At 44.8% G+C, this 15,734-nt stretch overlaps 1 protein-coding gene and 1 long non-coding RNA gene across 2 annotated transcripts in view; both read right to left on the reverse strand.

The window, feature by feature from the left end:
- Positions 1-15,734, reverse strand: part of LOC138681144 (uncharacterized) — a 65,976-nt gene that overhangs the window by 14,916 nt on the left and 35,326 nt on the right. The gene's annotated exons all lie outside the window — the stretch shown is intronic.
- LOC138681152 (uncharacterized) overlaps positions 1-15,734 on the reverse strand; it is a 65,874-nt gene that overhangs the window by 14,916 nt on the left and 35,224 nt on the right. The window lies entirely within an intron of this gene.

Genomic DNA, 15,734 nt, shown 5'->3' on the forward strand with positions numbered 1-15,734 from the left:
TCCGCTGTAAATTCGCAGGTAAAATGCAGTGCATTTTACCTGTGGATTTTTCAATAACGGTGCGGAAAAATCCGCACACAAATCCGCAACTTGGGCACATAGCCTTAGGGTTTGGGTTGTAATTATGGTTAAGATTAGGGTTAGGGGTGTGTTGGGGTTAGGGTTAGGCATGTGGTTAGGGTTATGGTTGGGATTGGGGGTGTGTGGGTGTTAGGGTTGTGGTTAGGATTAGGGGTGTGTTGGGGTTAGGGGGTATGTTGGGGTAAGGGGTGTGATTAGGGTCATTGTTAGAGTTGGGATTAGGGTTAGGGATGTGTTGGGGTTAGCAATGGAGTCAGAATTGAGGGGTTTCCACTGTTTAGGGTCTCCAAACGCGCTACGGCGCCACTATTCTTTCCAGCCAATCTTGCGTTCAAAAAGTCAAATGGTGCTCCCTCCCTTCCGAACCCCGACGTGTGCCCAAACAGTGGTTTACCCCCATATCTGGGGTACCAGCATACTCAGGACAAACTGGACAACAACTTTTGGGGTCCAATTTCTCCTGTCATCCTTGTGAAAGTAAAAAATTGTGGGCTAAAAAATCTTTTTTGAGGAAAGAAAAATGATTTTTTATTTTCACAGCTCTGCGTTATAAACTTCCGTGAAGCACTTGGGGGTTGAAAGTGTTCACCACACATCTAGATAAGTTCCTTGGGGGGTCTAGTTTCCAAAATGGGGTCACTTGTTGGGGAGCTCCAATGTTTAGGCACACAGGGGCTCTCCAAACGGGACATGATGTCCGCTAACGATTTGAGCTAGTTTTCCATTCAAAAAGTCAAATGGCGCTCCTTCCCTATGGAGCCCTGCCGTGCACCCAAACAGTGGTTTCCCCCCACATATGAGGTATCGGTATACTCAGGAGACATTGCCCAACAAATTTTAGGATCCATTTTATCCTGTTGCCCATGTTAAAATGAAAAAAAAAAATGAAGCTAAAAGATCGTTTTTGTGACTAAAAAGTTAAAATGTTCATTTTTTTCTTCCATGTTGCTTCTGCTGCTGTGAAACACCTGAAGGGTTAATAAACTTCTTGAATGTGGTTTTGAGCACCTTGAGGGGTGCAATTTTTAGAATGGTATCACTTTTGGGTATTTTGAGCCATATAGATCCCTCAAACGGACTTCAAATGTGAGGTCGTCCCAAAAAAAAAAATGGTTTTGTAAATTTTGCTGTAAACATGAGAAATCGCTGGTCAAATTTTAACCCTTATTACTTCCTAGCAAAAAAAAAAAAATGTTTCCAAAATTGTGCTGATGTAAAGTAGACATGTGGGAAATGTTACTTATTAACTATTTTGTGTCACATAACTCTCTGGTTTAACAGAATAAAAATTCAAAATTTGAAAATTGCAAAATTTTCCAAATTTTAGCCAAATTTCCGTTTTTTTTCAAAAATAAACGCAAAAATTATTGACCTAAATTTACTACTAACATGAAGCTCAATATGTCACGGAAAAAAAACAATCTCAGAATCGCTACGATCCGTTGAAGCGTTCCTGAATTATCTACTATATAATTGTCTAAGGGGTTCTTCCATCTTTCTGTCGGCAACTTCCGTAACGGAAATCCCGCGTCTGTGATTGGTTTCGCCAGCTGCCTGTCCTGGCTGCCGCAACCAATCAGCGACGGGCACAGTCCAGTCGAGAATTAGTCCCTCCCTACTCCCCTGGGCACCACTCAGTGCCCGGCGCCCGCATACTCCCCTCCAGTCAGCGCTCACACAGGGTTAATGCCACCGTTAACAGACCGCGTTATGCCGCGGGTAACGCACTCCGTTAACGCTGCTATTAACCCTGTGTGTCCCCAACTTTTTACTATTGTGTTAAAAAATGATTATTTCGCAAAAATATTTAATCAAGACTTAACCAGGTGCGTTATTCTTAAAAGAAAAATGTCATGGTATTCCGATAAAGTATAGTGGTTTATTGAATTGTCCACAGAAAAAACAAATTGCAGAAAACATAAAAGTAGATTGTCCATGTGTAGATATCAGCGCTTGTCTTGTTACTCATCTTTCACAAGGTCCTGAATGGTAAAACAGTCTGTCTGTGTGAAGTTTGAAGGTCATCATGGCTTCCGCTATCAGCTGTTGCTTCTTCATCTGTTGTCCATGGAGAATCATGTGTAGGAAGGGAGGTGACCGTCCCACGTGACAAAAAGCCCCCTACACCCTCCTAAGAGACGTTTATATATGTCCAACACAGATCACGTGTTCTCTGTATATGGTGTTAACTTATACTCTGAGCTACATACACAGAAATAGCTTTTGATAGTGTCAGTTTTGATAGTGTCAGCAAGAAACAATGTGCTCGGTACAGAATTGAGAATAATTCAATTAATATTTAACATATTGATGCTGCCTATGCAGGATGAATAGTAAAAAGATGTCATGTTAAAAATAAAAAAAAAACAAAAAACCTGCTATTCTCACCTTCCGTAGTCCGCCCAGGTGCGCGCGGCTGCCGCCAGCTTCCGTTCCCAGAGATGAATTGCGAAATTACCCAGAAGACTTAGCGATCTCGCGAAACCGCTAAGTCATCTGGGTAATTTCACAATGCATCTCTGGGAACGGAAGATGGCGGCAGCCGCGCGCGCATCGGCACAGCTTCGCTGGATCCCGGCGGGTGAGTATTTAACTTTTTTATTTTATTTTATTTTTTTTTAAAAGGGATATGGTGCCCACACTGCCAAATACTAAGTGGGCTGTGTTATATACCGCGTGGCTGCTTTATACTACCTGGTCAGTGTTAGAAACTATGTGGGCTGTGTTATATACTGCGTGGCCTGTTGTGAATTCTGTTGTCGAACTCCCTCCTGTGGTCGTGAGTGGTACTTCGGCGAGTTCTGTCTATGGGCTCCCTCTGGTGGCTGTGAGTGAAGCTGCTGCTTCTGAGGTTCCTTACACAGGTGACGTGGTTTATCCTTTGGTTGACTGCTCTATTTAACTCCTCTCAGATCGTTACTCCATGCCAGCTGTCAATGTTTTTGCATTTGCTCAGTTCGCTTCTGGATCTCTCTGGTGACCTTCCTTCTCCTGCAGAAGCTAAGTTCCTGATAGTCATTATTTGTTCATTGTTTTCTTGTCCAGCTGGTTTTCATGATTTTGTCTTGCTAGCTGGAAGCTCTGGGATGCAGAGTGGTCCCTCCGCACCGTGAGTCGGTGCGGAGGTCTTTTTTGCACACTCTGCGTGGTCTTTTGTAGGTTTTTGTGCTGATCGCAAAGTTACCTTTCCTATCCTCTATTTAGTAAGTCTGGCCTCCCTTTGCTGAAACCTGTTTTATTTCTGCGTTTGTGACTTTCATCATTTCTCACAGTCAATATATGTGGGGGGCCTCCTTTACCTTTGGGGATTTTCTCTGAGGCAAGGTAGGCTTTATTTTCTATCTCTAGGGCTAGATAGTTCTTAGGCTGTGACGAGGCGCCTAGGTCTGGTCAGGAGCGTTCCACGGCTATTTCTAGTGTGTGTGATAGGATTAGGGCTTGCGGTCAGCAGAGCTCCCACATCCCAGAGCTCGTCCTGTATGAGGTTTAACTATCAGGTCATTCCGGGTGCTCCTAACCACCAGGTCATAACAGTACAGCTGGCCCAAAGTATTAATGCATCTCAATAGAGGGATAAGAGAACTTCTGAGACCATTTTTTTTTTCTTTGCACTGTGTTTTGTCTTTCTTTTCCCCTAGACCTTTGGGTGGTTCAGGACACAGGTGTAGATATGGACATTCAAGGTCTGTCCTCTTGTATGGATCATCTCTATGCAAGGGTACAAAACATTCAAGATTTTGTGGTTCAGAATCCTATGTTAGAGCCTAAAATTCCTATTCCTGACTTATTTTCTGGGGATAGATCTAGGTTCTTGAATTTCAAAAATAATTGTAAATTGTTTCTAGCTTTGAAACCCCGCTCCTCTGGTGACCCCGTTCAACAGGTAAAAATCATTATTTCTTTGTTGCGTGGTGACCCTCAAGACTGGGCATTTTCCCTTGCGCCAGGAGATCCGGCATTGCGTGATGTTGATGCATTTTTTCTGGCGCTTGGATTGCTTTATGATGAACCAAATTCAGTGGATCAGGCAGAGAAAATCTTGCTGGCTTTGTGTCAGGGTCAGGATGAAGCGGAGGTGTACTGTCAGAAGTTTAGAAAGTGGTCTGTGCTTACTCAATGGAATGAATGTGCCCTGGCGGCAATTTTCAGAAAGGGTCTTTCTGAAGCCCTTAAGGATGCTATGGTGGGATTTCCCACGCCTGCTGGTCTGAATGAGTCTATGTCTTTGGCCATTCAGATCGATCGGCGCATGCGTGAGCGCAAAGCTGTGCACCATCTGGCGGTATTCTCTGAGCATAGGCCTGAGCCTATGCAGTGTGATAGGACTTTGACCAGAGCTGAACGGCAAGAACACAGACGTCGGAATGGGCTGTGTTTTTACTGTGGTGAATCCACTCATGCTATCTCCGATTGTCCTAAGCGCACTAAGCGGTTTGCTAGGTCTGCCATCATTGGTACGGTACAGTCTAAATTTCTTTTGTCCGTTTCTCTGATTTGCTCTCTGTCGTCCTATTCTGAAATGGCATTTGTGGATTCAGGCGCTGCCCTGAATTTGATGGACTTGGAGTTTGCCAGGCGCTGTGGTTTTTTCTTGGAGCCCTTGCAGTATCCTATTCCATTGAGAGGAATTGATGCTACGCCTTTGGCCAAGAATAAGCCTCAGTACTGGACTCAATTGACCATGTGCATGGCTCCTGCACATCAGGAGGATATTCGCTTTTTGGTGTTGCATAATCTGCATGATGTGGTCGTTTTGGGGTTGCCATGGCTACAGGTCCATAATCCAGTGTTGGATTGGAAATCTATGTCTGTGTCCAGCTGGGGTTGTCAGGGGGTACATGGTGATGTTCCATTGCTCTCAATTTCACCTTTCACTCCTTCTGGAGTCCGTGAGTTTTTATCAGATTACCGGGATGTATTGGAAGAGCCCAAATCTGGTGCCCTACCTCCTCATAGGGATTGCGACTGTGCTATTGATTTGATTCCTGGTAGTAAGTTTTCTAAGGGCCGTCTGTTTAATTTATCTGTGCCAGAGCACGCCGCTATGCGGAGTTATATAAAGGAATCCTTGGAGAAAGGTCATATTCGTCTGTCGTCGTCACCATTGGGAGCAGGGTTCTTTTTTGTGGCCAAGAAGGATGGTTCTTTGAGACCTTGTATTGATTACCGCCTTCTTAATAAGATCACAGTCAAATTTCAGTATCCTTTGCCGCTGCTGTCTGATTTATTTGCTCGGATTAAGGGGGCTAGTTGGTTCACCAAGATAGATCTTCGTGGTGCGTATAATCTTGTGCGAATTAAACAGGGTGATGAATGGAAGACGGCATTTAATACGCCCGAGGGCCATTTTGAGTACCTGGTTATGCCATTCGGACTTTCTAATGCTCCATCTGTGTTTCAGTCCTTTATGCATGACATCTTCCGAGAGTACCTGGATGGATTCATGATTGTATATTTGGATGACATTTTGGTCTTTTCGGATGATTGGGAATCTCATGTGAAGCAGGTCAGAATGGTGTTCCAGGTCCTTCATGCGAATTCCTTGTTTGTGCAGGGGTCAAAGTGTCTCTTTGGAGTTCAGAAGGTTTCATTTTTGGGTTTAATTTTTTTCCCCTTCTACTATCGAGATGGACCCTGTTAAAGTTCAGGCCATTTACGATTGGACTCAGCCGACATCTGTGAAGAGCTTGCAGAAGTTCCTGGGCTTCGCTAATTTTTATCGTCACTTCATAGCTAACTTTTCCAGTGTTGCTAAGCCGTTGACTGATTTGACCAAGAAAGGTGCTGATGTGGTCAATTGGTCCTCTGCGGCTGTAGAGGCTTTTCAGTAGTTGAAGCGTCGTTTTGCTTCTGCCCCTGTGTTGTGCCAGCCAGATGTTTCACTCCCTTTTCAGGTGGAGGTTGATGCTTCCGAAATTGGAGCAGGGGCTGTTTTGTCGCAAAGAAGTTCTGATGGCTGGGTGATGAAACCCTGTGACTTCTTTTCTAGGAAATTCTCGCCTGCTGAGCGCAATTATGATGTGGGCAATCGGGAGTTGTTGGCCATGAAGTGGGCATTCGAGGAGTGGCGACATTGGCTTGAAGGAGCTAAACATCGCGTGGTGTTCTTGACGGATCACAAGAATTTGACTTATCTCGAGTCTGCCAAACGGTTGAATCCTAGACAGGCTCGATGGTCGCTCTTTTTCTCCCGTTTTGATTTTGTGGTTTCATACCTTCCGGGATCTAAGAATGTGAAGGCTGACGCCCTGTCAAGGAGTTTGGTGCCTGACTCTCTGGGTGTTCCGGAGCCGGCGGGTATTCTTAACCCCTTTACCCCCAAGGGTGGTTTGCACGTTAATGACCGGGCCAATTTTTACAATTCTGACCACTGTCCCTTTATGAGGTTATAACTCTGGAACGCTTCAATGGATCCTGGTGATTCTGACATTGTTTTCTCGTGACATATTGTACTTCATGACAATGGTAAAAATTATTTGATAGTACCTGCGTTTATTTGTGAAAAAAACGGAAATTTGGCGAAAATTATGAAAATTTCGCAATTTTCCAACTTTGAATTTTTATGCAATTAAATCACAGAGATATGTCACACAAAATACTTAATAAGTAACATTTCCCACATGTCTACTTTACATCAGCACAATTTTGGAACCAAAATTTTTTTTTGTTAGGGAGTTATAAGGGTTAAAAGTTGACCAGCAATTTCTCATTTCTACAACACCATTTTATTTTAGGGACCACATCTCATTTGAAGTCATTTTGAGGGGTCTATATGATAGAAAATACCCAAGTGTGACACCATTCTAAAAACTACACCCCTCAAGGTGCTCAAAACCATATTCAAGAAGTTTATTAACCCTTCTGGTGCTTCACAGGAATTTTTTGAATGTTTAAATAAAAATGAACATTTAACTTTTTTTCACAAAAAATTTAATTCAGCTCCAATTTGTTTTATTTTACCAAGGGTAACAGGAGAAAATGGACCCCAAACATTGTTGTACAATTTGTCCTGAGTATGCCAATACCCCACATGTGGGGGTAAACCACTGTTTGGGCGCATGGCAGAGCTCGGAAGCGAAGGAGTGCCATTTGACTTTTCAATGCAAAATTGACTGGAATTGAGATGGGACGCCATGTTTCGTTTGGAGAGCCCCTGATGTGGCTAAACATTGAAACTCCCCACAAGTGACACCATTTTGGAAAGTAGACCCCCTAAGGAACTTATCTAGAGGTGTGGTGAGCACTTTGACCCACCAAGTGCTTCACAGAAGTTTATAATGTAGAACCGTTAAAATAAAAAATCATATTTTTTCACAAAAATTATCTTTTTGCCCCCAATTTTTTATTTTCCCAAGGGTAAGAGAAGAAATTGGACCCCAAAAGTTGTTGTACAATTTGTCCTGAGTACGCTGATACCCCATATGTGGGGGTAAACCACTGTTTGGGTGGATGGGAGAGCTCGGAAGGGAAGGAGCGCCGTTTGACTTTTCAAAGCAAAATTGACAGGAATTGAGATGGGACGCCATGTTGCGTTTGAAGAGCCACTGATGTGCCTAAACATTGAAACCCCCCACAAGTGACACCATTTTGGAAAGTAGACCCCCTAAGGAACTTATCTAGAGGTGTGGTGAGCACTTTGACCCACCAAGTGCTTCACAGAAGTTTATAATGCAGAGCCGTAAAAATAAAACAAAATTTTTTTCCCACAAAAATTATTTTTTTAGCCCCCAGTTTTGTATTTTCCTGAGGGTAACAGGAGAAATTGGACCCCAAAATTTGTTGCCCAATTTGTCCTGAGTGCGATGATACACCATATGTGGGGGGAACCACTGTTTGGGCACATGGGAGGGCTCAGAAGGGAAGGAGTGCCATTTGAATGCAGACTTAGATGGAATGGTCTGCAGGTGTCACATTGCGTTTGCAGAGCCCCTAATGTACCTAAACAGTAGAAACCCCCCACAAGTGACACCATTTTGGAAAGTAGACCCCCTTAGGAACTTATCTAGATGTGTGCTGAGCGCTTTGACCCACCAAGGGCTTCACAGAAGTTTATAATGGAGAGCCGTAAAAATAAAACAAAAATTTTTTCCCACAAAAATTATTTTTTAGCCCCCAGTTTTGTATTTTCCCGAGGGTAACAGGAGAAATTCGACCCCACAATTTGTTGTCCATTTTGTCCTGAGTGCGCTGATACCCCATATGTGGGGGGGAACCACTGTTTGGGCGCATGGGAGGGCTCGGAAGGGAAGGAGCTCCATTTGGAATGAGGACTTAGATGGAATGGTCTGCAGGTGTCACATTGAATTTGCAGAGCCCCTAATGTACCTAAACAGTAGAAACCTCCCACAAGTGACACCATTTTGGAAACTAGACCCCCTAAGGAACTCATCTAGATGTGTTGTGATAGCTTTGAACCCCCAAGTGTTTCACTACAGTTTGTAACGCAGAGCCGTGAAAATTTAAAAAAAAAAATCTTTCCCCCCAAAATTATTTTTTAGCCCCCAGTTTTGTATTTTCCCGAGGGTAAGAGGAGAAATTCGACCCCAAAAGTTGTTGTCCAATTTGTCCTGAGTACGCTGATACCCCGTATGTTGGGGGAAACCACCGTTTGAGCGCATGGCAGAGCTCGGAAGGGAAGGAGCGCCATTTGGAATGCAGACTTAGATGGAATGGTCTGCAGACGTCACATTGCGTTTGCAGAACCCCTAATGTACCTAAACAGTAGAAACCCCCCACAAGTGACCCCATATTGGAAACTAGACCCCCCAGGGAACTAATCTAGATGTGTTGTGAGAACTTTGAACCCCCAAGTGTTTCACTACAGTTTATAACGCAGAGCCGTGAAAATAAAAAATCTTTTTTTTTCCCACAAAAAATATGTTTTAGACCCGAGTTTTGTATTTTCCCAAGCGTAGCAGGAGAAATTGGACCCCAAAAGTTGTTGTCCTATTTGTCCTGAGTACGCTGATACCCCATATGTTGGGGTAAACCCCTGTTTGGGCACATGGGAGAGCTCGGAAGGGAAGAAGCACTGTTTTACTTTTTCAACGCAGAATTGGCTGGAATTGAGATCGGACGCCATGTCGCGTTTGGAGAGCCCCTGATGTGCCTAAACAGTGGAAACCCCCCAATTATAACTGAAACCCTAATCCCAACAGTAACCCTAACCACACCTCTAACCCTGACACACCCCTAACCCTAATCCCAACCCTATTCCCAACCGTAAATGTAATCTAAACCCTAACTGTAACTTTAGCCCCAACCCAAACTGTAGCCCTAGCCCTAACCCTAGCCCTAATCCTAACCCTAGCCCTAACCCTAGCCCTAACTCTAACCCTAACCCTAGCCCTAACCCTAACCCTAGCCCTAACTCTAACCCTAGCCCTAATGGGAAAATGGAAATAAATAAATTTTTTTAATTTTTCCCTAACTAAGGGGGTGATGAAGGGGGGTTTGATTTACTTTTATAGCGGGTTTTTTAGCGGATTTTTATGATTGGCAGCCGTCACACACTGAAAGACGCTTTTTATTGCAAAAAATATTTTTTGCGTTACCACATTTTGAGAGCTATAATTTTTCTATATTTTGGTCCACAGAGTCATGTGAGGTCTTGTTTTTTGCGGGACGAGTTGATGTTTTTATTGGTAACATTTTCGGGCACGTGACATTTTTTGATCGCTTTTTATTCCGATTTTTGTGAGGCAGAATGACCAAAAACCAGCTATTCATGAATTTCTTTTGGGGGAGGCGTTTATACCGTTCCGCGTTTGGTAAAATTGATGAAGCAGTTTTATTCTTCGGGTCAGTACGATTACAGCGACACCTCATTTATATCATTTTTTTATGTTTTGGCGCTTTTATACGATAAAAACTATTTTATAGAAAAAATAATTATTTTTGCATCGCTTTATTCTCAGGACTATAACTTTTTTATTTTTTTGCTGATGATGCTGTATGGCGGCTCGTTTTTTGCAGGACAAGATGACGTTTTCAGCGGTACCATGGTTAGTTATATCTGTCTTTTTGATCGCGTGTTATTCCACTTTTTGTTCGGCGGTATGATAATAAAGCGTTGTTTTTTGCCTCGTTTTTTTTTTTTTTTCTTACGGTGTTTACTGAAGGGGTTAACTAGTGGGCCAGTTTTATAGGTCGGGCCGTTACGGACGCGGCGATACTAAATATGTGTACTTTTATTGTTTTTTTTTTTATTTAGATAAAGAAATGTATTTATGGGAATAATATTTTAATTTTTTTTTTCATTATTTTGTAATTTTTTTTTTTTACACATTTGAAATTTTTTTTTTTACTTTTTTACTTTGTCCCAGGGGGGGGGACATCACAGATCAGTGATCTGACAGTGTGCACAGCACTCTGTCAGATCACTGATCTGACATGCAGCGCTGCAGCCTTCACAGTGCCTGTCCTGAGCAGGCTCTATGAAGCCACCTCCCTCCCTGCAGGACCCGGATCCGCGGCCATCTTGGATCCGGGGCTGGAGGGAGCAGGGAGGGAGGTGAGACCCTCGCAGCAACGCGATCACATCGCGTTGCTGCGGGGGGCTCAGGGAAGCCCGCAGGGAGCCCCCTCCCTGCGCGGTGCTTCCCTGTACCGCCGGCACATCGCGATCATCTTTGATCGCGGTGTGCCGGGGGTTAATGTGCCGGGGGCGGTCCGTGACCGCTCCTGGCACATAGTGCCGGATGTCAGCTGCGATAAACAGCTGACACCCGGCCGCGATCGGCGGCGCTCCCCCCGTGAGCGCTGCCGATCGCATATGACGTACTATTGCGTCCTTGGGAAGTAAAGCCCACCCCACATGGACGCAATAGTACGTCTAATGGCAGAAAGGGGTTAAAGAAGGGATAATTTTGTCTGCCATTTCCCCTGATTTGCGGCGTGTGCTGCAAAAGTTTTAGGCTGATAGACCTGACTGTCCTACGGAGAAACTGTTTGTCCCTGATAGATGGACTAGTAGAGTTATCTCGGAGATTCATTGTTCAGTATTGGCTGGTCATCCTGGAATCTTTAGTACCAGAGATTTAGTGGCTAGATCCTTTTGGTGGCCTTCTTTGTCACGGGATGTGCGTTCTTTTGTGCAGTCCTGTGGGATTTGTGCTCGGGCTAAGCACTGCTGTTCTCGTGTCAGTGGGTTGCTTTTGCCCTTGCCGATCCTGAAGAGGCCCTGGACGCATATTTCCATGGATTTTATTTCTGATCTCCCTGTTTCTCAAAAGATGTCGGTCATTTGGGTGGTTTGTGATCGCTCCTCTAAGATGGTCCATTTGGTACCCTTATCTAAACTGCCTTCCTCCTCTGATTTGGTGCCATTGTTTTTCCAGCATGTGGTTCGTTTGCATGGCATTCCAGAGAACATCGTCTCGGACAGAGGTTCCCAGTTTGTTTCGAGGTTTTGGCGGTCCTTTTGCGCTAAGATGGGCATTGATTTGTCTTTTTCTTCGGCTTTCCATCCTCAGACTAATGGCCAAACGAACTAATCAGACTTTGGAGACATATCTGAGATGCTTTGTTTCTGCTGATCAGGATGATTGGGTGTCTTTCTTGCCTTTGGCTGAGTTCGCCCTTAATAATCGGGCCAGCTCGGCTACTTTAGTTTCACCTTTTTTCTGTAATTCTGGTTTCCATCCTCGCTTCTCTTCAGGGCAGGTTGAGCCTTCGGACTGTCCTGGTGTGGATGCGGTGGACAGGTTGCAGCAGATTTGGACTCATGTGGTGGACAATTTGACATTGTCCCAGGAGAAGGCTCAACGTTTCGCTAACCGCCGGCGTTGTGTTGGTCCCCGACTTCGTGTTGGGGATTTGGTTTGGTTGTCATCTCGTCACGTTCCTATGAAGGTTTCCTCTCCTAAGTTTAAGCCTCGTTTCATTGGACCATATAAGATTTCTGAAGTTCTTAATCCTGTGTCATTTCGTTTGGATCTTCCTGCTTCTTTTGCCATCCATAATGTGTTCCATAGGTCGTTGTTGCGGAGATACGTGGCGCCTATGGTTCCCTCCGTTGATCCTCCTGCCCCGGTGTTGGTCGAGGGGGAGTTGGAGTATGTGGTGGAGAAGATTTTGGATTCTCGTGTTTCGAGACGGAAACTCCAGTACCTGGTCAAGTGGAAGGGTTATGGTCAGGAAGATAATTCCTGGGTTTTTGCCTCTGATGTTCATGCTGCTGATCTTGTTCGTGCCTTTCATTTGGCTCATCCTGATCGGCCTGGGGGCTCTGGTGAGGGTTCGGTGACCCCTCCTCAAGGGGGGGGGGGTACTGTTGTGAATTCTGTTGTCGAACTCCCTCCTGTGGTCGTGAGTGGTACTTCGGCGAGTTCTGTCTATGGGCTCCCTCTGGTGGCTGTGAGTGAAGCTGCTGCTTCTGAGGTTCCTTACACAGGTGACGTGGTTTATCCTTTGGTTGACTGCCCTATTTAACTCCTCTCAGATCGTTACTCCATGCCAGCTGTCAATGTTTTTGCATTTGCTCAGTTCGCTCCTGGATCTCTCTGGTGACCTGCCTTCTCCTGCAGAAGCTAAGTTCCTGATAGTCATTATTTGTTCATTGATTTCTTGTCCAGCTGGTTTTCATGATTTTGTCTTGCTATCTGGAAGCTCTGGGATGCAGTGGTCCCTCCGCACCGTGAGTCGGTGCGTGGTCTTTTGTAGGTTTTTGTGCTGATCGCAAAGTTACCTTTCCTATCCTCTGTCTATTTAGTAAGTCTGGCCTCCCTTTGCTGAAACCTGTTTTATTTCTGCGTTTGTGACTTTCATCTTTTCTCACAGTCAATATATGTGGGGGGCTTCCTTTACCTTTGGGGAATTTCTCTGAGGCAAGGTAGGCTTTATTTTCTATCTCTAGGGCTAGATAGTTCTTAGGCTGTGACGAGGCGCCTAGGTCTGGTCAGGAGCGTTCCACGGCTATTTCTAATGTGTGTGATAGGAATAGGGCTTGCGGTCAGCAGAGCTCCCACATCCCAGAGCTCGTCCTGTATGAGGTTTAACTATCATGTAATTCCGGGTGCTCCTAACCACCAGGTCATAACAGTGGCCTGTATTAACGCATCGGGTATTCTACAATATGTATGTATGTATGTATATAGCAGCCACATAATATATAGCATAGGCCACTGTTGTGAATTGTGTGGCCAGGCTCCCTCCTGTGGTCGTGAGTGGTACTGCGGCTGGTTCTGTCTATAAGCTTCCTTTGGTGGATGAGAGTGGTACTGCGGCTTCTGAGTTTCCTTCCTCAGGTGATGAGGTTAAGTCGTTAGGTGCTGCTCTATTTAACTCCACCTGGTGCTTTGATCCTGGCCTCCAGTCAATGTTCTAGTATTGGTCTTGCTTCCTCCTGGATCGTTCCTGTGGCCTCTCTATCCTGCATAAGCTAAGTTCTGCTTGTGTTATTTTTGTTTGCTATATTTTCTGTCCAGCTTGCTATATTGGTTTTTCTTTTTTGCTGGAAGCTCTGAGACGCAGAGGGAGCACCTCCGTACCTTTAGTCGGTGCGGAGGGTCTTTTTGCCCCTCTGCGTGGTTGTTTGTAGGTTTTTGTGTTGACCGCAAAGCTATCTTTCCTATCCTCGGTCTATTCAGTAAGTCGGGCCTCACTTTGCTAAATCTATTTCATCTCTGTGTTTGTATTTCATCTTTACTCACAGTCATATGTGGGGGGCTGCCTTTTCCTTTGGGGAATTTCTCTGAGGCAAGGTAGGCTTATTTTTCTATCTTCAGGGCTAGTTAGTTTCTCAGCTGTGCCGAGTTGCATAGCGAGCGTTAGGCGCAATCCACGGCTACCTCTAGTGTGGTGTGATAGGATTAGGGATTGCGGTCAGCAGAGTTTCCACGTCTCAGAGCTCGTCCTATGTTTTTGGTAAATGTCAGGTCACCTTGTGTGCTCTGAACTTCAATGTCCATTGTGATTCTGAATTACCTGTTCACAACAGTACTGGAGGCCCAAAGTACTAATGCTTCTCAATAGAGGGAAAAGAGAAGTTCTGAGACCATTTTTTTTTCTTTGCACTGTGTTCTGTCTTTCTTTTCCCCTTTACATCAGGGTGGTTCAGAACACAGGTGTGGACATGGACATTCAGGGTCTGTCCTCTTTGATGGATAATCTCACTATAAGAGTACAGAACATTCAAGATTTAGTGGTTCAGAATCCTATGTTAGAACCTAAAATTCCTATTCCTGAGTTATTTTCTGGAGATAGAGCTAAGTTTTTGAATTTTAAAAATAATTGTAAACTGTTTCTGGCTCTGAAACCCCGCTCCTCTGGTGACCCAGTTCAACAAGTTAAAATCATTATTTCTTTATTACGTGGCGACCCTCAAGACTGGGCATTTTCCCTTGCGTCAGGAGATCCTGCATTATGTAATATTGATGCGTTTTTTCTGGCGCTCGGATTGCTGTACGACGAACCTAATTCAGTGGATCAGGCAGAGAAAAATTTGCTGGCTCTGTGTCAGGGTCAGGATGAGAGAGATTTATTGTCAGAAGTTTAGAAAGTGGTCCGTGCTCACTCAATGGAATGAATGTGCGCTGGCAGCTATTTTCAGAAAAGGTCTCTCTGAAGCCCTTAAGGATGACATGGTGGGATTTCCTATGCCTGCTGGTCTGAATGAGTCTATGTCTTTGGCCATTCAGATCGGTCGACGCTTGCGCGAGCGTAAATCTGTGCACCATTTGGCGGTATTATCTGAGCATAAACCTGAGCCTATGCAGTGCGATAGGACTTTGACCAGAGCTGAAAGGCAAGAACACAGGCGTCAGAATGGGCTGTGTTTCTACTGTGGTGATTCCACTCATGCTATCTCCGATTGTCCTAAGCGCACTAAGCGGTTCGCTAGGTCTGCCACCATTGGTACGGTACAGTCGAAATTTCTTTTGTCCGTTACTTTGATCTGCTCTTTGTCTTCCTATTCTGTCATGGCATTTGTGGATTCAGGCGCTGCCCTGAATTTGATGGACTTGGAGCCCTTGCAGTGTCCTATTCCATTGAGAGGAATTGATGCTACGCCTTTGGCCAAGAATAAGCCTCAGTATTGGACCCAGCTGACCATGTGCATGGCTCCTGCGCACCAGGAGGATATTCGCTTTCTGGTGTTGCTTAATCTGCATGATGTGGTCGTGTTGGGGTTGCCATGGCTACAAGTCCATAACCCAGTATTAGATTGGAAATCAATGTCTGTGTCCAGCTGGGGTTGTCAGGGGGTACATGGTGATGTTCCATTTCTGTCTATCTCATCATCCACCCCTTCTGAGGTCCCAGAGTTCTTGTCTGATTACCGGGATGTATTCGATGAGCCCAAGTCCAATGCCCTACCTCCGCATAGGGATTGTGATTGTGCTATCGATTTGATTCCTGGTAGTAAGTTTCCTAAGGGTCGACTGTTTAATTTATCTGTACCTGAGCACGCCGCTATGCGGAGTTACGTGAAGAGTCTTTGGAGAAGGGTCATATTCGCCCGTCATCGTCACCATTGGGAGCGGGTTTCTTTTTTGTGGCCAAGAAGAATGGTTCGCGGAGACCTTGTATTGATTACCGCCTTCTAAATAAAATTACGGTCAAATTTCAGTACCCCTTGCCGCTGCTGTCTGATTTGTTTGCTCGGATTAAGGGGGCTAGTTGGTTCACCAAGATAGATCTTCGTGGTGCGT

Source organism: Ranitomeya imitator, chromosome 1, assembly GCF_032444005.1.
Source record: "Ranitomeya imitator isolate aRanImi1 chromosome 1, aRanImi1.pri, whole genome shotgun sequence".
In the NCBI taxonomy this organism is placed as follows: Eukaryota; Metazoa; Chordata; class Amphibia; order Anura; family Dendrobatidae; genus Ranitomeya; species Ranitomeya imitator.